At 39.9% G+C, this 23,799-nt stretch overlaps 1 protein-coding gene across 4 annotated transcripts in view; it reads left to right on the plus strand.

Moving 5' to 3' along the window:
• The window catches only part of STAG2 (STAG2 cohesin complex component), a 163,679-nt gene that overhangs the window by 25,471 nt on the left and 114,409 nt on the right, over nt 1–23,799 (plus strand). The window contains exons 1-2 of one of the 4 annotated variants that reach the window (XM_067548194.1): nt 4,661–6,225; nt 8,437–8,512. The exons of 2 other annotated variants lie outside the window; for them this stretch is intronic. The gene's annotated coding sequence lies outside the window, so the exon portion shown is untranslated. Of the gene's footprint in view, nt 1–4,660; nt 6,226–8,436; nt 8,513–23,799 lie in introns of those variants that run through there. One more of the 4 variants, XM_067548195.1, reaches the window with a different exon arrangement.

The raw sequence follows: 23,799 nt of genomic DNA on the forward strand, positions 1-23,799 counted from the left end.
TGGTTTTGGCTGGGTGATGTTTAATGGCTTGTGAACTGCAGGAGGTCAGCCTCTAGTCTATTTGAGGGTCCCTTCTGGACTTAAAAATCTATGACTCTCTTGTAGGCAGGCAGGCAATTCTACAGAAATGTGCAAAGTGGTATTTTGATCATCCTTTTACAGCTTTTATTTGATGACATCTGTTGAACTCCCATTGGATTATTTGGATGGGACCAAGTTATCGTTTCCCAAAAGATTGGTCTTTTTGGACTCAAAGACTATTGCAAGAAATCTATATTAGAATCCCTGCCCAAGGCATTACCCTTTTATCTAGTCTCTCTGTGGATTGCAGAGTTATTCCACACGTTTTAAAAAGTTGAAAATTTTATAGTTAACCATTTTTGTAGTTAGTTTGTTTTCAAATATGAATCTGTTCAGTATCTTCTGATCATATTGTCAGGGGTGAGGGCTCCTAGTAACACTTGTGCTGTCACTGACTTCAGACTTCTGAGCAAGACATCTTCAGTGATGGATTGCTGGACATCCATGTGGCAAAGAGTAAGAAACTGATCTTTTGATTCTAGAAATCTCCAGTGCCATAGAGACAGTTTAGAGTTGTTAGTTTCTCAAAGATACGACTACTCATATCTATCTTAAGAGGCAGATCGATTCCGCTTTTTTTCTTTTTAAAAATAAATTGTATTGTGGATCTGATTTTTTTGAGACATTCCAGTTTGGTCAGATTTTTTTCCTCACTATCAGTTTTTTCCCATCTAATCATATTTAAAAAGGAAAATTTAATTATAATTGTTAGTAAAGTTGCTAATAACTAGAGAGGAGTACATTTAAAAGCTAATTTCACTTAATTAAAAACCTTGTTGAAATAATTCAAACAAATACTGCAGGAGAAGCAGTAGTATTACTTTCACTTAATAAAGACCAAATTATTTTATTTCCCAGGTAAAACTAATGAATATAAGTTTCTTGATTATATTCAGCATCAGCCACGTTGCAATGTTTTTTTTTGCCTTTTTATGAATCGCTTCTACCTTGTTAAGCTTTTATATCTCACCCCTTGAAGAACTTGAACAGCTTGAAGAACACTCTGATTATGCCCTGTTGTCAGAGACATGGTAGCACAATCCTATTGTATTAGATTCAAAAAGAGAATTATTTCCTTGTTAGTATTTTCCCTAAGCCTTCTCATGGGTTGGATCCTTTTCTGTGCAATGAATTAAAGGTAGAAGAGCTGTCAAAGGAGGGACAGGCTGAAGGGACCACAGTAGTAACTGCCACTGGGAAAGCTCAAACAAGCACTTGTAAGGAAATTGTTAAAAGCTGAAGAAATCTCAGATAGGACACTCCATATTCAAAATCTCCAGTGTCCCATTTAAGGAATCATACTTTATCACTTGCAGCAGGCAGAGCAGATGGCTGGAGAGATGCAAGCAGGGATTTCCCCTATGTTTCTGACACCCACACTTACTGCATTCTTCTTGCGGCTCACTGTACAGCACTAGGAACCTGATTCTGTTCTGATTGTGTCCCCCATCCCCACCCAGGGATTTTCCTCCGCACAAAAAGTGTGTCCAGGAAAAAATGTCAAGAAAGCAACATGATTTTAAAAAATGAACAAATGTAGAACAGTTGCTGATATTCAGACTCCTCAGAATCCTCTTCGTCTTTATTATCTATTGATGGAGGAAGATTATCAGAGTTCAAGTATCCCAGCATAGGCTTCCATATAGACTTTACTCCTCAATTCAGCTCTTTGGAATGTGTTTAATTAGCACAATTCTTGCCGTTTATGCTCACTGTTGAGTCTGCAGTTAGGTTGTAAACTCTTTGTTGCAGGGAGTGTGCTATTATATTATGTAGAACACCTAATAAAATGGAGTGATCAGAGAAGTAGGAGCAGAACCAGGAGAGTAGAAGTGTGAAAGCCCAAGATGACAGCAACATAGGCTTGGCAGAATTCAGTTTTTGTTTTATAATTGACAAGTAATATTGTTTGTTTTTTGACCTTTTTTTTTTTAAATTTTCAGTTGTGGAAAATTATGGTATGGGTCAGGTAATGTGGGGAAGTTAGACAATGATAGTTTAATGATAGGAGACGTTGAGATTCAAAAAGTTAAAGCTTTATAATTGTTAAACAAGTTGCAACATCGCATGTCAAAATATGCAAAGTAAATATCCTTAGATCAAACTCTTAGGTTCTCAAAGCAACATTTTTCTTACTTTGCTTACCATTACATTTCTTTATGTATGGGAATATTTTTTCATCTGTGTTGTACAGTGAAATCTGTTTACTGACATTTACCAATAGAAATCTCTAATCCTTTGAAGCCTAACTACATTGGAGGTCACAGATACATTGAGTTAGCATTAGGGGTGTGTCTCGGCTCCAGTTGCATGATTCCTTTTGGCCACTTACCAGACGGCTGTGAGGGATGTAGCCACTGAATCCCCAGGTGTTTTATGTTGTGTGGCCAGTTTCATGGTGAATGGCCATAGGCGGTTTCCTTTTTTTGTCCCAAGCCCAGGGAAGCAGAAGCCCAAAGCCAACCCCCAAGGACTGATTTCAAGACATTAAGGTATCCATGTCCTTCAGGGACAGCGGCCCGAAAAGATAAACTGCCCAACGCCCATGTGCCAGGGAGCTGACTCTGCCTCACAGCAGATTACCTTTGTGGCAGCCCATCCAGAGATGGGTTGGGGCACTGTCTCATAAGTGATGTAAGCTAACCCTATGAGTACAAACATAGGATGTGTGTGTATAATGTGCAGGCATATGAATTTACACCTCAATCCTCTACATATATGTTGTGTTGTACCCTAGAGAGTTCAACACAGCCAGACCCCCAGTGGAAATGGGAGGTGCGAATTAGAGAAAAAACTCTTGTGGGGTGACGGATCCTGTGTGCTGTACACCAGTCAGGTGCTGGAAGGCAAACAGATATGGGTAAAAATCCCTGTGATGAGCCCCATCATCCTGCATATAGCCAGTTGAAATGGACGCTAAAAAGGTTCTAGGATGCTGGCCATAACAATCTCGGATACACGCGAAAGCCAGACTCAGTGGCACAGGAGGCAAGCATTCTGCTTGCCCTTGGTGGGAAAATTAAGTCAGTGTGGACTGTCAGTGGTCAAAAATCCTGCTGGAAGTGAGGAAACTGAGGCATGTCCAAAAGGTTCTGTGTGCCAGAACTCTATGAGAAATAGAGAAACGGGGTGGTAAATAATACTGCCACATTTATGATACCCACAGAAGGTGGGAATGGCTCCGAAGTGGTGGGAAGCAAATACTTGGGGAAATGCAGGTGGAAAGTTCCCCTTAGTTTATGGTTTCAGGAGGTTCAGTCAAGATGTAAATGAACCTGAGAGGGATAGTAGAGCAAGCACAATTCCCTTCTCCCCTGGAGGTGTTAAGTAGGGTACTGGGCTCAAGATAAGTGGGGGAGATTCCACATCTCTTGGGACCATTCACTTCACTGAGGCACAGCAGTGCCAAAGACCCACCCTGCAGGGGGCCAAATTTGTCATATCTCCCCAAACCAGTCAGAAGATTGGGATGACAATAGCATTTGCAGACCCCACAAACTCTTCCCTGTCTACCCCTTTCCTAAGATAAGGCAGGAAATTTATTTATATGATGTAGATAGAAACTGACCAATAGTGTTTTTATGTAACTATGATCATGAGATTAGTTTACTGACTGAATATATGAAGTTTAACAGCAGATTCTCTGTCTAGAAGTTGAAGCGCCAAAATATCCTCAGGATGCTTGTTTTTTATTTGAGGAGGGAGTAATGTGAAGATTTGAGAAGTCTGTCTGTACAACTTAGGAATTCTGGTTGATACTGTGAATGTGATATTATGAAATTGTTGTATCATGGAATGCTAGTATCTGTGTATCCTTGTGTATCCACCGTTGTTGTCAGGACACACCAGAGTAAAATGGATTGCCACTGATAACTCAGAAGACAATGATTTTGAATGTTTATGGATCAGTGTCTGAATAGATAAAGCACAAGATGGGATATTAGTTGGTGACTGCTACAGACTGTTAGATCACAATAGAGAAGAGGATGGCTCCTTATACAGCTATCTATAATACATAAAAAAGCTGTATCGTTATGCGGCACTTTAATTTGAGGGACATATGCTGGAGGTCTCATGCTGCAGTACTGAAACGTCCTTGGAATTTCTAAATATTATAGATGGCAATTTCCTAACTCAAAAAATGTTGCATCAACATGGGAATTCACATTAGACCTTACATTGACAAGTAAAAAGGAACTTTTTACAGGAACATAATTAATGGTAGCTTTGGTCTGAGTGATCGTGGCTTGGTCACATTTATAATGTGCTAACAGAATAAAGTCCAGACCAGTAATATATATATTTGGTGCTTCAAAAGGGCCAATTTCACAAAGCTGAAAACAATTATGAGCCAGGTCAGCTGGGAGGAAGAATTTAACCAGAAAAATGTGAATGAATGGGAATTATTTGAGAACACTGTACTAGATGCTGAAAAAAGCCATAATCGAGGAAGAAGGCTCTATTGGTTAAAAAACAAAAAAAAAACGCCAGTTTACGGGGGAAGTGAAGGCAGCTATAAAATATATAAACAAATGGAAGAAGGGGGGGGGGTGACATTAATGAACATAAATCAAAAGCTAGGTATTCTATAATATTGATAAGTGAAGCAAGGGGGGCACAAGAAGGAAGCAAGGGCCAGCAGAATTATGGATAATAAGGAGTTTGTGTATTCTAGGAACAAAAAGAATCCTAACAATAATATTGGTGCATTACTAGATGGAAATGATAACATTATTAATAATGTAGAAAAGGCAGAAATGTTCAGTAAATATTTGTTTTGTATTTGGGGAAATAAAGATGATGATGTCATATCATATGATAACACTCCTTTTTTTCCCCCATTCCACTAATGTCTCAGGAGGATGTTAAACAGCAGCTACTAAAATTAGACTTTTCAAAATCAGTAGATCTGGATAACTGGCATCTAAGAGTTATAAAAGAGCTGGCTAAAGAGCTTGCTGGACTATAAATGTTGATTTTCAGTATGTCTTGGAACACTAGCTTTCTTCCAGTCTTCTGGAACTTACCCAGTGTTTTGCCAATACTTAAAAAGGGTAAATGTGATGACCCAGGTAATTATAGGACTGTCAGTCTATCGATTCTGAATAAGATAATGGAGTGGCTGATGTGGAACTCAAGAGTTAAACGAGAGTAATTAAAATTAATTCTAATCAGCATTGGAAATAGCTCCTTTCAAACTAATTTAATAATTTTTTTTGTTAAGGTTACAAGTTTGGTTGATAAAGGTAATAGTGTTGTTATAATAGACTTGTGTAAGACATTTGACTTGGTATAGCATGACATTTTGGTTTTAAAAAAAAACCTAGAATGATATAAAATTAATATGGCACACATTAAATGGATTAAAAGCTGGCTAACTGATAGGTCTCAAAATGTAATTGAGTGAGTGTATTTCTGGGGCTTGGTTCTTGGCCTTACACTATTTTAACACTTTTGTTAATGATTTGGAAGAAAACATAAAATCTTCATTGATAAAGTTTGTAGATGACCCACAAATTGAGGGAGTGGTAAATAATGAAGAGGTCAGGCAGAGTAGTATGGATTGCTTGATAAATGGTGCAAATAAGCAACGTGTTTTAATATGGCTAAATGTATATATCTAGGAACAAAGAATATAGGACATGTTTACAGTGACTCTGAAAAAGATTTGGGGTGGTGATGGATAATCAGCTGAACATGAGCTTCCACTGTTATGCTGTGGCCAAAAGGCTAAATGTGATCCTTTGTTGCAGAAATAGGGGAATCTTGAGTAGAAGTAGAAAGGTTATTTTCCCTCTTTATTTGGCACTGATGTGATTTCTACTGCAATACTGTGTCCAGTTCTGGTGTCCACAATTCAAGGAGAGCTGAATTATCCAAGTTGATAAATTGGAGAGAGTCCTGAGAATGATTAAAGGATTAGAAAACCTGCTATATAGTGATAAATGGAAGGAGAAAAATCTATTTAGCTTAACAAAGAGAAAGTTAAGGAGTGATTTTGATTACGTTCTGTACATAGCTATATGGTTAACATATTTTGTTGGTAGACTCTTTTGTTTAGCAGAGAAAGGTATAACACGATCCAGTGGCTGTGAGCTGAAGCCAGACCGATTCAGACTGGAAATGAGGTGTACATTTTTAACAGTGAGTGTAATTATCCCTTGGAACAACTTACTAAGGGTAATGGTGGATTCTCTTATCACTGGCAATTTTTAAATCAAGATTGGATGTTTTTCTAAACGATACGCTCTAGGAATTATTTTGGGGAAGTTCTATGGCCTTTGTTATACAGGATGTCAGACTAGATGACCACAGTGGTCCCATCTGGCCTTGGAATCTATGAAGGACAATGGAGAGTACTTGACTTTAACGACTACTCTGACTGCTCAGTTGATATTCTGAGAGAAGTCATTTCCTTCAGTTTGTATATAAGGGGCTAGAAGTTTGGAGAGTGGAAAGTTACCAACAGCAGAATCAAGACTGAGAGCCCCACACAAAGTTTTGGCCAGGAGAGAAAGCTCCATGATTCAGAACACAAACCATGTACCGCAGCAAAACTGGTTTGCACTAGCAGACCCTGACTCCAGCCCAAAGAAATTTCTGGAGTGGTGAGGAAAGTAATGCAAGGAAAGGCATGTAAGATTTATTTTGTATAGATCAATGTATTTCTTAGGTGATTTAAGTAAAGAACAATGATTTTAGAGTCCTGTGCAAAGTGTATGTCTTATGTTATACTACTTCTACCTTAGAAGAGGTAAACTGTGGGCCTCAGAGCATCCATCTGGCGGAATTCTGGGAGAAGGTTTATTTAAATTACAAAGGAAGTCTGAGGGGTCAGCATGGATTGCAGGGAATGGGCAGTGGGCTGCATGATCACAGCTCTCAGGAGAAGGTACTAGCTAGAGGCTTTGCACCATGAGAATGTTCCCAGAGTCCCCAAGATAAGAAAAATGCATTAGCTTTGTTAATACTCCGGAGGTTTAAAATGCATGGGAACCAGTGGCTGAATTCCTTCACAACAGTTGGGTGGAGGGGCCTTTGCTTTCCTGGTGCTTGGCCAAAATTGGGACTTGGATGACAGTGCAGTTCACTAAAGATAAGTTAGGTAATGCTAGCAGAATGGGGTGAGCTTCTAGAGAATTTGGTGTGCAGCAGTATTCCCCCATTTGATGTAGCTAGCCTTAGTGAAGAAAATCTGTATTTTGAGGGTGCATTTGAATCTCTGATTTCTCTTGGAGTTATGTATAGTGAAAAAGGTTTGCATTCAGTTCTACTTTTCCATGCCATTCCAGATTGAATTACTGCAATTCTCTGTACAGTAAATGCACCTATCCTAGAACACTACCCTAAAAGCTACAGCTCCCAAAGAATTTGGCTGGCTCCCTGTTTGATAGTGTACAGTACACTAACTTTCTGAAGACCACATTACCTTCCAGTTATAATTGAAATTATTTACTTTGAGGCATAAAGCCGTATATGGTTTGAGTCCTTGCTACTTAAGAGACCACTTTTCCTCCCCCATGTTGTCAAAACAAGTGAGGTCAGCTCAGCATCTTTTATTTAGCTACCTGAATTTGAGCATCTGGGGGATGTTAGCAGACTGTTCTCAGTTGGAAGGTCTTGTATTTTAAATTTATACCCTTTCCATCTCCGTCTTGACAGTGTTAGTGTCTGTTGACTCTCAGGGAACAATACAAGGGTTGCCTTTCCTGATGGAGGTGGATAACTGTTAGATTAATAGCATATTTTTAGGAATATATCTTCTTTGACATACTTAGTGGTGGCTTTCTGCGAAATATACGTATGCCTGCTAATATTTTCTGTAAACATAAAAATATACATAAAAACAGCTGTTAAAGGAGGCACATTCTTCTGCTCTTAGCTTTAGTGCTGTGTCTGAGATGCATAGCAGCACACTTTAGGTTTCATTTTTGTTTGTCAACCTTTGACAAATTATCTGGTAGCTCACTAGTCAGATTTATGCTACTCACTGTCAGCATTTCAAGTGTGTTTAGGATTTGAGATAGATGAGGGGGAAATTAATGAATCCTCCCAGAAATTTCACACAACTTTCAAGAGTAAACTAAGATGCAGAGAGACTTCAGAATTAATACTACTTTGAAACGAGCGGAGACTGTTCACATCTTCCAGAGGACAGCTATTGCCTGGTCTTCAACCGTTGAGGGCCTCTTATAGTGTGTAGCTGAGGAAGGATTTGGGGAACTCATGCTAAGAAGGCAAACAGCCTTTTAGCTGAAAAACTGTGTGGGAATTCTGTGTATTGATGTTTAGTAAGGATTGGAATGCTGAAGATCTTCTGTAGACAGATTCTCCATCCATTCTCTATCTTCACAGATGAGGGGTGCGCAGCAGCACTGAAGTGGGAGTAGTGGCAAATCAACAAGGACTCTGCTGCTATAAAGTGAACTAGGTAAGACAAATAGGAAGCATCCTTTACCAGAGTTTTGGAGAACCACCCAGTGTAGATAGGTAGAACCAGAGAACCCACAGCCAATCTGTGGTTTCATGCTATTTGCTGGAAGATGCATAGACAGAGTTTACATTCAGTACACCTTTAAAGATCTTTCTTTGCAACTATAAATGTTAGAAACTTTTGTGCAGAAAGTGATTAAACCCCACATTCACCAAACTGTCATATTTGCTGGTGTTAATTTGTTAATCCTCTTATTTTAAAAAGCATTGTTAGTTTCAGCATTCTTTCCATTATAATTAAAAAATTAGTATTAGTTGTGTTTTTTTGGCATTGGAAGTATGCTAATTTTAACGTGATTTCTCCGTAAATAATGTACACTACTGAAAAGCAACATTTTTGGACTAATATATCTGTTTTAATTTTCATCTCAAGTTGGATCTTCTGTTTTCTTTTTCCAACATCCCCTTCCAAAATACACACATGCATCCTTTCAAAGATGGCGATGGTGACTAAAATATTTTAAGTGGGTTATTTCTGAGTTTATTTTGACAATTATAAAAGGTAGACATTTTTGAAAATTGAAACCTCATATACAGTCTTCCTCAGCCCATTTTCCTTTCGCTCTGTCCCATTCTGGAGTGCAATCCAGATTAGTGAAGGGTTGTCACCATCCATCCCGCAACCTTGGGTGCCTCACAATGCTTTGCTGCTGTAGCTGCCAATCTGGACCCCTCACAAACAGCCAAACAAGCATGCTGGTCATACTCAGGGTGTCTGTGTGTAGCTGTAGTCTGTGAATCACACTCCGGTCAACACTCCGGCTTCCATCAGCCTTCCTTACCACTTATAGAGTAACCCCCACACATTCTTAGTCCTGGATTTTCCCCAAAAACTTGCGTTCTGCACTGTCCAGTCCTCTCCTGAACAGTTCAGGTATTAGAGGCCTGTTGCCCCTATAAGGTGTCAGCAGTTTGCTACTTTAATTGGAGTTATCAGACAATTCAGTTTAAACACAACACTGGATTAGTTTTGATTAAAGACTAAAACAGGTTTATTTTACTATAAAGAGAGATTAAGTGAGTACAAGTACAAAATATCAAAGTCAGAAATGGTTACAAGAGAAATAACGATAAAATGCTTCCTTGTAGCTAAGACTTAGGCCCTGTCTACACCAGCATTTATGCCAACAAAACTTTTGTCACTTGGGTGTGGAAACACCCTTCCTCCCTCCGAGCAGGGTGAATTTATTTATATCAAGTTTCCCACTGATACTTCTTCACATATTTCTTAAACAATGGTACAAATCTGATCACTAAAACATGTTAATTTACAACTCAGTACAGCATTTTACAACATCTAGGAGGGTATACGTCTGTAATTTTTTGGATAACTTGATTTTTATTAATTTAGGAAATAGTACATAATACTCATTACCTCTGTCAAGCTGCATATGCAGCAGCAGTACATGAGGAATGGTAAGAACTAAATCACACACATAAACACAATAGCACTTATATTCTATGAAACTAAATCTTAAATGTTACATAAATGTTTCACATTTGCAATTGTAGCAGTCTGCTGAGTTGCTGGCTAACGGCTGTCCTTAAACTCTTTTTTTTTTAATTTTCAAATTTTATTAACTAACAGACAAGTCATCACAGCAGTAAACATAAGCTGTCCTTAAAACTTCTACAACTAGCTCTCATCTTCCCCACTCCCACTGTCATTTTTATTCACAGACTGAAACAGAAATACGAGTTTTCTTGCTCTTTCAAGACCCAGTTTTGAATGAATAATACCAAACAATGAAAATATTCTCTCTGTGCCTGCAGAGGAAGGTACTGCTGTGAAAAGTTGGCTTAGCAACTGAAGGAACTCTGTTTCAAGGTGTCTGTCTAATGCAGGGGTGGGGAACCTTTTTTATGTCAAGGGCCTGATGGTGGCCCTGGCGGCGGGGGAGAATTTGGCGGCGGCGCGGTTTCATGGCGGCGGCGGGGTTCCGTGGGGGGGAGGGCGGGGCAGTGCCCGCCGCCGAAGTCCCCCCGCCGCCGAAAAGGGGCAAACTGTCCCAGTCCTCCCAGTCACTTCTGTTTTATGGGATATGATTCCAAAAAATGAGTGGTAAGCACTTAATCAAAGCTATGTAGCCACTGTACACTAGAGTCAGCATCTCCTTTGCCTCTGCCTCATCCATCTGCTTTTGTGTCTATTCAGGTTCCCCCTCTTAAGTATATTTATTCCAGGTCTATTCCTTTCTTGGGATCATGTCTGTACTCCTGGTTTATACATACAACTCTTTCTACTTGGTACTAGAAAAGCTCTCGCAACACCTGATACTTTTTTTTTAAAACGTTTTTGATATATTTACATACAAATCATTATTCACTGTTTTTCTTCCATCATTCCCTACACAAGAATATGGAAATGAGGGAAAAGTTTCTACTTTTATTAGTTTCATCTCTTAAACATTCAGTGATCACTTTGATATTTCATTCAGAAACTTTTGTCCTGCAAGCATATTTTTAGGAAATTCAGGTTCATTCTTGTGAAAAAAATATTGATTTTCTTTTATATTGTGCAACCTTTAAGATTATTGGCAATAAATTTAATTTCAAGGCACATGACAGGAACAGTAGCACATACTATAGCACTTTCTTTTCTTTTCCATCCCATATTCAATAAAACATAAACACTGTTTGGCTCCTTACATTCTTTTGTGTTCCTATTTTGTCACTCTTTCTGGCATGCAAATATTGACACTGTCACACTTGCTTATATTGACCTATTTGGAAATCAATACAAATTTAACCATTGCTACTTCAGTGTAACAGGGCAGTAACGATAACAATAACAATTTAGTTGCTTCATTAACCAGTCATAGATTTGAATTTAATTTTATCAAACCTTTAATATATACAAGCTGAAAACATGCTATCACATTTGTTTTCAACCATTTACGTTTTGTAGGGAGTAGTAGGTATCATAGTTGAGTTCTGTCTACTCCCTGGGTGATAGGAAATAGTCATGTGTAGAAATGGTATTAAAAACTTAAGACACATTAACAAGTATAGAAGGGCAAGGATATAAATTGTAGATACATAGATTGTAAACTTATTGGGGCAGGGACTGTCTTTTGTTTCATGTTTATACAGAGTCTAGCACAATATAATCCTTGTTCATTAGTGTGGCTTCTAGGCGCTACAGTAATACAAATAATAAATATATGATTTCCAAATAAAAATATCCTTCTACAAGAAGTATTGTCTTCCTGTGTGAACAGAGAAGTGTTACTGGTAATGAAAGTCACTTATGGCAACTCTTTATACTGCTTTGTGAGATTCAGGTTTGAGTCATGAGTGCCTTAGGCCAGCAAGTACTGGGAACCCCGTGGAGTCATCTTGAAACCTTTTAGGTAGGAATTGCTTCATGTTATTCTAAGTGATCACAGCGTATACAGAAGGCTGATTCATTTAGACTCCTATCTGTCTTTTTGTTGCAGTTAGGAGAGGAAATCAAAGTCCTCTAAACCTTAAACAATATGAAAACTGTAGATTATTCATCTTGTCCTAGAACCAAAAATAATAAAATTACAGGCAAGGTTGCTATGTGTATTCAAAAGATGTACCATTAAACACATCTGTAAATAATTCTGATATTAACCTTTAGCACTCAATTCACACATGGACCATTAAACAAAAACCTTCTTTATAACTAGCACTCAGATCAACGGCCTCCCTCAAGGCTCAGTTCTTTCACCAATTCTGTTCAATGTGTACATCAACGACCTGCCAGCTACACTCTCAAGCAAGTTTATCCATGCCAATGACATCTGCTGCAGCTACCAAGCTCAGTCCTTCTCAGAAACTGACAAAACCTTGAATGAGGATATGAAGTTCATGGTAGATTACTGTAGTTGATGGCACCTGCTGCCAAGCTTTTCTAAGATGTTTTCTAGTGTATTCCAGCTGCATAATGCAAGCACCAGTCACCAGTTAAAAGGTTTCCTCAATGGCCAAACCCAGTTTACCTCAGTGTGACATAGGATAGGTCATTAATGTACTGCAACCACTTGAGGAAAGTGGCAGCCAAAGTCAGCACTCGGAACAGTCTTCTCAGAAAATTGGCCAGTTCAATCTGGGTTGCAAGCACCCAGACCCTTAGAACATCAGCCCTTGCCTTTTGCTATTCAGCAACAGAGTATTGTGCTTCTGTCTGGTGTTGCTCATCTCACAGGAGGCTTATCTATGTAGTACAGGGTACGCGAGACACAGTCAGGGGGTACCTGGGGAAAAACACAGTGAAGGGGGGATACAGGTGGCAGCTGCCGCCTTCTGGGGAAGCTGGGCGGCAGCAGCCCACTTCCCAACTGGTCCCAGCTCCCAGCTGGGAGGCAAGTGGCAGCCCCCAGCTTCTGGGGAAGGCGGGCGGCAGCCCCCTGCTTCCCTCCTGGTCCCAGCTCCCAGCTGGGAGGCGGGTAGCAGCTGCTAGCTTCTGGGGGAGGCGGGCAGCAGGCTCCCATTTCCCGCCGGGTCCCAGCTCCCAGGTGGGAGCCTGGTGGCAGCCCGCCTGCATCTCATGAGCTGGCCTCGCAGCTGGGTGGCAGCCACCCGCTCCCTGGCTCTGAGCCGAGGAACAGCCTCCGTTGCCACAGTGAAAAGACGGACAGCAGCCGCCTGCCCACATCCCTGGGTCCCAGCCGGCGCAGAAACCTCCTCTGCCCCAGCTCAGATTGGGTGGCAGTTTCCCACCTCCCGGGCTGGCAGCCAAGCGGCAGCCGCCTGCAACTTGCCCAGGTGGCAGCCCCCCTCCCTGGCTCAAAGCCCAGTGCCCAGAAAACGTGTCAATTTCACTGCTGTAGCTGAGCAGTGAAATTGACTACTATGACAGCCCCAGATTTTACCAGTTACCCTCTTTTCCTTTCTCTCTCTCTCCTGCCCTCCTTCCCTGTCTTCTCACCCCTTCCTCCTCTCAAATCTATGGCAAAAAATTTGGCGCGACACTTTATATTCCCCAGCATTGGCATGCCTCTCAAAGCCTATTCGCTTTGACCAACATCATCTCTAGCCCCGGTACATTTTTGAGTTGCACACCCCTGGTGTAAAGATGGTAACCCTACCCACACTAGATCTGACATCTGTCATATCAGGGCCTTATATACTCAGCCCTTCTTCCAACATGTGGCTTATATTAGTCTGTAAATATAAAATCCCATGGAAAATTGAGCGGTGGGGTACTTATTAAAATTTTCAGAAGTTATGGGGTGCTTGTTACTTAAAAGTTTGAGAAACACTGATATAGAGCTTAACAAAGCTATCTGTATTATTACTGAGACTTTACAGGCAACTCCGATGCCATGGCTATCGATACTTACCAACATAGCACCGACCCACATTCACTGTGAGAAGGCCTCTGTGTCACTGTTGTCCAAGATATATGAAAATAGAGATCTGCCATTGTATGCAGACCTCTTCAACTACATACCAACTTGCCTGTCTTCTTGATACCCTTTTGGTCATTTATGCCACCACAGGACATGACGGTGGAATCTGGTTGGTGCAACGAGTGGTTAATGATGACAGTCATTAATCACTCTCTTGTTGCTGACCCAACCATCTGTCCACCAGGTTTTGATCTGCCAAGACACCTGTGGTCATCTCTGAACTATTTTCAGACAGGACAGGGCAACTGTGCAGCCAATCTCTTTAAATGGAGTTTTTATAATGACCCGTGATGCAGCTGCCATCTCCAGATTTTCACATCGTATTGTCAATTGACTTATTTACCCCATTGACTCATTTTGATAGTGGACTACTGGCTATCCACCTGGCTGATGATGATGTCATTAAATGACTGAGCTCATTTTGCATACACTAGCACCTAAAAAACCTTAACTCTGCCTCAGAATCTGTTGATGTTTTGAGACTTGAGCTGACTACCATTGAAATTGAAAATGGAGTGCTGCTTGTTATGCAGTATCGATTTAGATTATTAAACAAATAGTTCCTTTTTAATATAAAGAATATTTCTGTGATTAGAATAGTCTTGCTAAATCAACATGAATTGTTTAGTTTGTATTCAGACAATAATGTCTTTGATTATAGTTTGACTAGTTACATGGAATTTTGCTCATTTGGAACAGATTACTATTTGTATGTGCTAGTATACTGCAGTGATGGATGCCATAGAGAACTGATATAAGCAGATGAGATTCCAGTAGATCTGAATTGGTAAAGGGTCCTTTAATTTTTGTGAATTTTGTATAAAACCAAACTTATAGGAGTAAGATATTAAAGTTTGTATGTACATTTGAGAAAGCTGTATGAGTAATTTATACTTAGCAATCCTTGTGACTGTCTTGTTACAGGAGCAGTTATAGTTGCAGAGGGGCTAGTCATTGAGTGTTTAAATTGTAAATTGGGTGTTGAGCTTGATATCAGATTTGTAACTTTTAGCTTATTTTTGTAGTTTTCAACATTAGTTATTTTTGAAGATTTGGGTAATGATGCATCATATCTTGAAAAAATTTGACTAAAAATGTTTTGGTTTTGGAATTTCCATTTGTTTGTGTGTGTTTATTTAAATATCTGATATGATACTGCGCCAGGCTCCTGCTACTTAGTACTTTACACACAATCAGGTGACAGCTTGATTGTCCATTAAAGCTTTCTTTAGTGGGTGTCCTCAGGTGTCTCCTGTTGTGTTGTCATTCTTCTCTCTCTCCCTCACACTCCTCCACATGCCACTATGATCCTTTTAGTAGCTTTACCTGAGTAGCTCCCTAGCTGTGCAATCTCATGCCTTGGTTCCCAGTCCTGCCTCCCCAATTCCAGACCGAAGCCAGTCATTTCCTAGGTGCAGCCCCATTCCATGGTCTAACACCAGTCCGAACTTCCATGCTTCAGCTTCTGGCCTGCCAGTCTCTTTGATTCCCTCTGTGCCCATCCCACTCTGCTTTCCAACCGATTGGTTAAACCATAGCAGGTGTATCAGCTGCCAAAGGTGCTTGGACACCATCCTGTTACTCTATCTCTGTCCTGTTTCTCATGTGATCTACTAAGCTTATAAGTTTTCTGGCAGTTCTAGAAAACAGTTACATGCTTGGCACTTGAAGTTTTAATTACACAGTAATTAAAGCTTACATCATTTTAACAACTTTTAGCGGAGATCCATTCATAATAATGAAGAATCATTGATAACTAGAAAAATGTCCTTTCTATGGAAACTACTATATGTTGAGTGTTTAGTGAATTGTATATATGTGAAATTTGGCATTCTTAACTGTTTCCTGTAATAAGAAAAAGTGGCCAAAAAAGCCCAAACCTCTGTAAAAATAGATATAATTAAAAATAGTTTGGGTTAAATAAAGTTGAAAGTTCATCTTTTGTTTCTGAATTTTAAGGAAAAATTCTTCGCACCTATTATGATTTGACTGAGTGTGTGTGGCCTTCTAATTAAAGTTGGACTATATTAAGAAAATAGGGTTATAATGGAAGTTTGGACGTGGCTTTAACAGTAGAGTCACTACTGTTGTGACTTGAAAATGTTTAACAGGAATTAAACACTTCTATGAAAAATGATGTTGCAGGCTCCTCCTGTTACTTACAGAACCAAATTGATGGCATTTAATTATCGAGAATTTTCATACCCTATAGATGTAATGTTTTAAGTAGAGGTCAGGTTGAACAACTGCCAGACATAATTTTACACTCAGCCAGAAGTTTTCTTGTCTTATAACTGAGTTAGATACTAATGTTTCCTTGAGCTTCTTCCCTAAAACTTGATTTTTCTTTGTTTGGGTTTAAGGATGAAGATAAACCATCTTCATGCTCTGATGCCAAATATCCTTGGAGTGAAGTTATTAGTTATACTCTTCAAATTTATGGAATTGCAAGGCATAAGATACCGATATTTATGATCCGCAGCAAGCTTGTTCAGCAGGGTATTAAGAAATATAATCTAAGCATAATCCATACCATAAAACAGAACTCTCTTTAGTTTGTAGTCTCTGACATGCATCAGTCAGTGATATTGGAATTTTGTTAAAAACCCCACAACTTTAGCATTCATATTTATTGTTTAAAAAAGCTATAATTTTCTCTTCCGAATTTGCTAACAATAGAGGTAATAAATAGTTAGTATCAGGGTGGATAAAAATGGAATTTTTTATTTAAATTAATTGTAAGTTTTTCTTTTTAAAAATCTGTTTAAATTAAAATCTGAATTTAATACAAAATATTTTAAAGGCCTAAACTACTTAAAACGTATTAAAACATGTAAATATGCTAAATTGTGTGCTTCTATCAAAAACTTTGAGTTAAAGGCTGTTTTTCAATAGAAAGAAAGATGTTTTCCCCCTGATTCTGACTTTTGAGGTCAAGCTTTATAAATATGATGCAATAGTAGTAAATAAGCAATGTATTTTCTAACATACTAAAAATGTACAATCAATAAGAATCTGAAAATATTAAGCTATATAATTGCTTAAATAAATGCATATATAGTTGTAGTGTACTCTTTTGGGTGCCAAAAGGTTTAACATCTAGTGTAAAGGCTGTAATTGTAAATCAACATGTTTTAATGGTTATATCAACCATGGCGAATATGCCTTTTTGAGAAAATAACTGAGGTACAAATGGGAAAGTTGACTAAAATCGGTGATTTAAATATACACTTTGCATTTGGTGATTTAAATTGCCTTAAACACTGGAAGTGTTTAAGCAGGGTTATTAAAATTACTCTTTCAAAACAATTGATTGCTTATAAAAATTATTTATGCATCTTGTCTTATAGATAAGTAGTCAGATTGTGACCAGATTCTGTTGTACAGTAGAACCTCAAAGATATGATCACCTCAGGAATGGGGGTTGTTTGTATCTCTGAAATGTTTGTAACTCTGAACAAAACATGATGGTACAGTACCTTGCAGTCAGTGTCTTCCAGCTGAAGCTGGGAGAGATCTCTGCAAAGGTGGCACCTGGCAGCACTGCCTGGTTTGCAAGCAGCTCCCTGCCCTATTCCTGTTTTTTGCCTTTGGACTGAACTGGGGAGGCCTGCCCTGCACCTAGGTACTACAAGCCCCAGCCCTCAGCCTCCTCTCCCCACAACTTGCCCTGCTCTGTGCACTACCCGCTTCGCTCCAGAGGCAGCATGTGTCAGGGGGTTAGTGCCAGCCTGCTGCCAGCGCCTCTCCCTCCTCTGCTTCTTGCACTCCCAGAGGTGCTGGCAGGACCCAGTATTGCAGCCCTGGGCAAAGCTTGGGATGTATTGGTGCACAGACTGTGGCCCTTTAAAACTCCCCCAGAGCACAGCCTGCAGGCAGCAGCTTGGACTCTGGCTCCTGCTCCAAGCCAGGACTTGGCTGCAACAGCAGCAGCTCCCGTCCTAGCCAGCAGCTTTCTTCAGTTCCTTTGCAGCAGCATCAGCAGATTGGTCTTTCCCAGGCTCAGACTCAGACTGAGCTTGTAAACTTGTCCCCCTCCTGATGGAGGGTGGTGGTGGTGATGAAAATAGCTTCCCCCTCCAGTAGAACAGTGTCCGTGGCTTACAGGAAACAGCGCAGATCCCAGGCTGCTTCTGCTCTGCATGCTCGAGTTGAGCTGTCTTGGGCTGGCAGCAGGGGCTCACAGCAGTGCCTGTGAACCTCACTGTCTTCACTTCCTATCTGTAAGTGGCTGCCCCTCACATGGCAAATGAAATTGAGGACAGGAAACCCAGATGTGCCGACCTTTAAGATGCAATACAGGCCCAGTATAGTGTTCGCTCCCCCTCCCTCTCCCCCGCTGCTGCCTGATTGCTTACTTCCGGTTCCACATGGTGTTCGGTTGACCGGTCAGTTCGTAACTCTGGTGTTTAAAACTTTGAGGTTCTACAGTATCTAAATGTCTTTTAACATGTCCATCGTGAAGTTATGAAATCACCACCACACAAGTGCAACTACTGGTTACATGTAACTCTTTTGTTATGTGAGTTGCTTAATATAGAGTCTGTCAGAAAACTTATTTAAATTCTGGAAAATTTAAAATGCAGAATAATCAAGTAAATTAAATTGTGTTCTTAATCTTACTTGGCTAGACAGCATGAAACTTTTCTGTTGACATTTCATATAAACAGCAATTCTCAACATTATGTGCCCTTTTGAATATGCAGTATACACGATTGGCATTGTATTCTCACATCTAAAGAGATTAGCATATCACAATGTTATTCACTGTCGATCCATCAGTCTTATTAAAAGAATTATTGGAGTATTTGAAGCATATATTTTGAAAAATGCACTAGTTGCCAGTACCCCATAAAATGCTAAATTATTAAATTAACCTATCCCAATTTTGTGTGTGATTTCTAAATCAAATTCTGTTTTCTTAAGCTGTTCCCTTGCTCCCAGCATCAGAAGGCCAGCACAACAGTTATGTGACTGAAAAAATATTTTTAAAAAAGTAGACTTTAGTTTCAAATATCAAGACGTTACTATAAATAGCAGTAAAAGTATTTCAATTATGAAAACTTGTCTTTTTAACTTTAAAAATACCTCTTTAACAGGCTGTGGACTTAACAAGCTGATGATGGAATTATGAGAACAATGATCACAAGCTATTGGTAAAATCCCCAACAAGAACTACATCTGCTAGTAATAAGTCACAGCAGAATCTTGGTCAGTCACCACCTTTCTTGATTTAGGGAGTGCTAAGTAGTAATTCTGCAATTGGTGGCTAACATTAGATCAAAGAAGCATTGCCCTTGAATAAATACTTATTAAAAAGTTTGCCTTAAAATTGAAAATATTATTACTATTGGTGGCAAACATCATGGAAAGCAATTTTTAGAGAAATATATTCACTAATATTCAAATAATACATCATTTTAATAGGGTGTAGCCTCAGAAAAGGAAAGACTAGAAGGAGTATAGCGGCTTAAAAATGATAGTCAACTTTAAATAATCACTCATCTGTCTGAATTTTTTGCCTGCTATTGTTACCAAGTAATACTTAAGATTAGTATAATTGAAAAAACTTGGAGAAAACGGTAGGGATTTTTCTTTTTATGTACTTGACAGCCCTGTGTGTTTAGTCAGTTTCATTGCTGCCCTTGTATAGTTAATCAATTTATCCTGTTTTTGTGGGTCTTTCACACAGAAACAAGGAAAAGAAATACTAAAAAAAATAAAACATAAATTAGCAGGGAGATTCAGTAGCCAGTATAGTACCTGATACGTAATAAATTTTAAAAAATAAAAGTAATTGATGATGTCAAATTAGGCATCAACAGAAACTGCAAAACACAGGATGATACAAGTCAAAATATTGGGTTAAAAACTAAACCAGTGAGTGCCTGGAGAAGTTTCCCATACCGGTAGGAGCAGACTGTTTGAGTTACATTCCTCAGCTTAACCCAGAAATGAGTCAGATTGGATTTGCCATATTAAAAAATTCACTATATTACAAATATTAAACTATTATGGAAACTAGAATCTCACAGTAAAATGTCATTTTATTTCCAATAACTGTAGCGTTAATTGCAATAAAAATCTGTAAAAATGTACAGTGGATAACTTCTTAGCAGAGAATGTCCCAAAATAGTAGCCTTGTATAGTAGCAGCAATAAGCAATAGCAAAAGGCTGTTCAGTATGTAGCTGAAATATGGTGCTGAGTATAAGATACTGTGACATACTTTGCCCGATATAACCTGTTTTGGTTATATCAAATGTATTTTTGTCAGTCTTCACAGAAGCCTATATTTTTTTCAAAAATACTTATTTTTAACACTTGAGAACTTTCATGCGAGGAGGGACAGGTCTACACTGCCGGCAAAATTGGGCGGCAGTTGATGGGAGTTACATAAGCTATGTAGAGTAGCTTGTGTAACTCCTGTCGACTTTGTAGCTTCCCTTTAGTGTGCCATCTCTACTGTGCTGCGCCAACGGGAAATGTGTTCCCGTCAACACAGCGCTATGCTTTTTTGGGGGTGGTTTTAATAGATTGACTTCTGGGTCGATTGAGTGTGTCTTCACTGCCCTCAATCGATTCGGAAAAAGTGTGTATGTAGCCTAGGTGAATGTGACAATAAACAGCTGAAATAGTTTCATTGATACCTTTTGAGCCCTGTACTCTGTGTGATCTTCATGGTATGCTGAGTGTGGAGGAATTCTCATAATTTAGTGAGCTGAGATAGTAGGGGGTATTGGATTCCATTATTTCTCTTAATAAAAATTATGGGGGGGGGGGGGAATTCATAGCGTATGTAAGTGGTTTGAGACATCTGTCTGCAGCTTACTCACTGTCTTTACTTAAACATTATTTTACGATTTTTTTCAAGAACATGGATATATGGATAGAATTATTATAGGGCACATTTTGTTGCAGTTTAAACACATTCTTTAACACCATTGCATCCCTTTAGTTCAATTAGAATTTAGGTTGATTAGCATTAATAAGCTTGATGCCTAATATCTTTAGGGCTTTATGGGAAGACTTTTCAAAATCATCTAAGGGATTTAGTCAATGGGACTTCGTGCTTTTAAATGTTTAGGTACCTTTGTAAATCCCTCATACTGAATTACTTAAGGACAAATTGATAGTAGTTGACTTATTTGTTGTTGCCTTTTTAAAACAGATACTTTGGATTTTTTTCCTGAGTTTTGTAAAAGCTAGCATGATACAGTTTTTTTGATACACACAAATCTTGACCTGCCAGAAATAATTCTTTCCAGAACTAAAAGGATGCTGGACTTGAATAATGCTGAACTTTTGTGGTAGTTTTTGGATACAAAAAAGTATGCACTGGAAACTAGATTGAGACAATTATGACTAGGGCCTTACCAAATTCATGATCCCCTCTTGTCAATTTCATGGCCGCAGGATTTGAAAATTGTCCCATTTCACAATTTCAGATCTTTTCATCTGAAATTTCACGGTGTGGGTCCCAACCCAAAATAAGGTTGCTGGAGAGTGGAGGTCGCAAACCTGTTGTAGGTTGCCTTCTGTGTTGCCTTGAGAGCCGGGAGAGATCAGACCCACCTGCAGTACCTTTTCCTGCTTGTAATAAGTACCCCAACACTCAATTTTCCATGGGATTTTATATTTACAGACTAATGTGAGCCATATGTTGGAAGAAGGGCTGAGTATATAAGGCTGTGATATGACAGATGTCCGATCTAGTGTGGGTAGGATTACCACCTTTACATCAGAGGTGCACAACTCAAGTATGTACTTGGGATAGAGGTGATGTTGGCCAAAGCTAGTAGGCTTTGAGGAGCATGCCAATGCTGGGGAATATAAAGTGCTGTGCCAAATTTTTTGTCATAGATTTGAGAAGAGGAAGGGGTGAGAGAGAGACAGGGAAGGAGGGCGAGAGAGACAGGAAAAGAGGGTAACTGGTAAAATCTGGGGCTGTCATAGAGCAGTGAAATTGACAAGTTTTCTGGGTACTGGGCTTTGAGCCAGGGAGGGGGGCTGCCATCTGGGCATGTTGCAAGCAGCTGCTGTCTGGCTGCCAGCCTGGGAGGTGGGCGACTGCCTCCCAATCCGAGCTGGAGCAGACGAGGCTTCCACGCCGGCTGGGACCCAGGGATGTGGGCAGGCGGCTGCCGCCCATCTTCAAGCTGGGGTGCTTGAGGCTGTCCCTTGGCTTGGAGCCGGGTCACGGTTGGCTGCCCCAGCTGCAAGGTCAGCTCCCACCTGGGAGCTGGGACCTGGCAGGAAGCAGGGGGCTGCCGCCAATCTCCCCGAAGAGCTGGCAGCTGTTGCTTGCTTCCCAGCTGGGAGCTGCGAACGGGCAGGAAGTGGGCGGCTGCTGCGCGCCTTCTCTAAAAGCCGGCGGCTGCAGCCTGCATCCCAGCTGGGACCGAGCGGGAAGTGGGAGATTGCAGCCTGGCTTCCCGGGACTGTGGCAGCTGCCACCCGCCTCCCAGCTGGGAGCAGTGACTGGGCGGGAAGTGGGCTGCCGCCACCCGGCTTCCCTAGAAGTCGTCAGCTGCTGCCTGTGTCCCCTTCACTCTGTTTTTTCCTGGGTACCCCCTGCCTTTGTCTCGCATACTCCCAGGGGTACGCGTACCACAGGTTGAGAAACTATGGTCTAGAAAGATAAATACTTAGTCCTGCCATAAGTGCAGGGTACTGGACTAGATGACCTCTCGAGGTCCCTTCCAATCTTAATATTCTGTGTAAGATCATTTAGTGTGTAAGTTGCATGAAAGTCATGCAATATACTGCTGCTGTCTCACTTAAAAAAACAGTAGTATTTAGTACCACAGATTGCTGAACAAATAATGTGGACCTTAGCCCAAGTCTTTTGATTGACTATATGCTGAAAAATGAATATTAAATGATCTTTAAGTTATGACTGATGTATATGGCACAAATGTAGGTGGGGTGAAATTACGAAGATAATGTTTAATGTGAAGATAGAATATTCTTTATCTAGGTTTCCTGTGTTACAGGGAGAAACAGACTTTTTATCAATATTGAGTGTGAAAGCTTTTATGGAAATCTTTATACAAAATGGTAGTCTAAAAAAAGCAAAATTCAAGACCCAAGATCTATTTAGGTTTTAGTTTTTACAAGTCTTTCAAACAATAAAGTTTTAATGAAGCACAGTGTTTGTTCCACTCTTTTTAAATTTCCTGTTCAGATTCCAGTGGCATAGATGAACTCGTAACATTCAGTCATCTTCTGCACCAGTAGTTTAAACACTGGAACTGATATTCATTAACCTGTATAACAGCAGTGTCCGGAGCATCAGTATGAATAGAGAGCTCTGCTATTCTTCTCAGAATTATTATGCTAATAAGTATTTGTACTGTGCGTTAGTGAAGACTCTTCGTCTCTAAAGCTTCCATTCTACATAAGACTTGCAGTCAAACCATATAGCCAAATATGCTTAGAGTCAGAGTCCTTGCACAAATAGGCAGCCATTCAAATTCAGCCAATATATTGACTTTTTCCTTTGAGTCAGGCCTGCAGAGGCCAATGAAATAGAGTATGCTGTAGTTGTAGCTGTTTGTTCTAGTAGTAGTAATTTACTATTTGTATTACAGTAGCACCTTGAGGTAACCCACTGTAATAGGCATTGTACAAATACATATTAAGAAGATAGGAATGGTCATGCTGGGTCAGACCCATGATCCATCTAGCCCAATATCTTGTCTTCTGGCAGTGACAGATGCTTCGGAGGGAACGAACAGAACAGGGCAGTTGTCAAGTGATCCTATCCCCTGTCATTCAGTTGCAGCTTCTAGCAACGAGAGGCTTAGGGACAACCAGGAGATGGGGTTGTGTGTCTGACCATC

Source organism: Emydura macquarii, unplaced genomic scaffold (assembly GCF_026122565.2).
Source record: "Emydura macquarii macquarii isolate MOO-44397 ecotype Brisbane River unplaced genomic scaffold, CSIRO-AGI_Emac_v2 contig_1253, whole genome shotgun sequence".
In the NCBI taxonomy this organism is placed as follows: domain Eukaryota; kingdom Metazoa; phylum Chordata; order Testudines; family Chelidae; genus Emydura; species Emydura macquarii.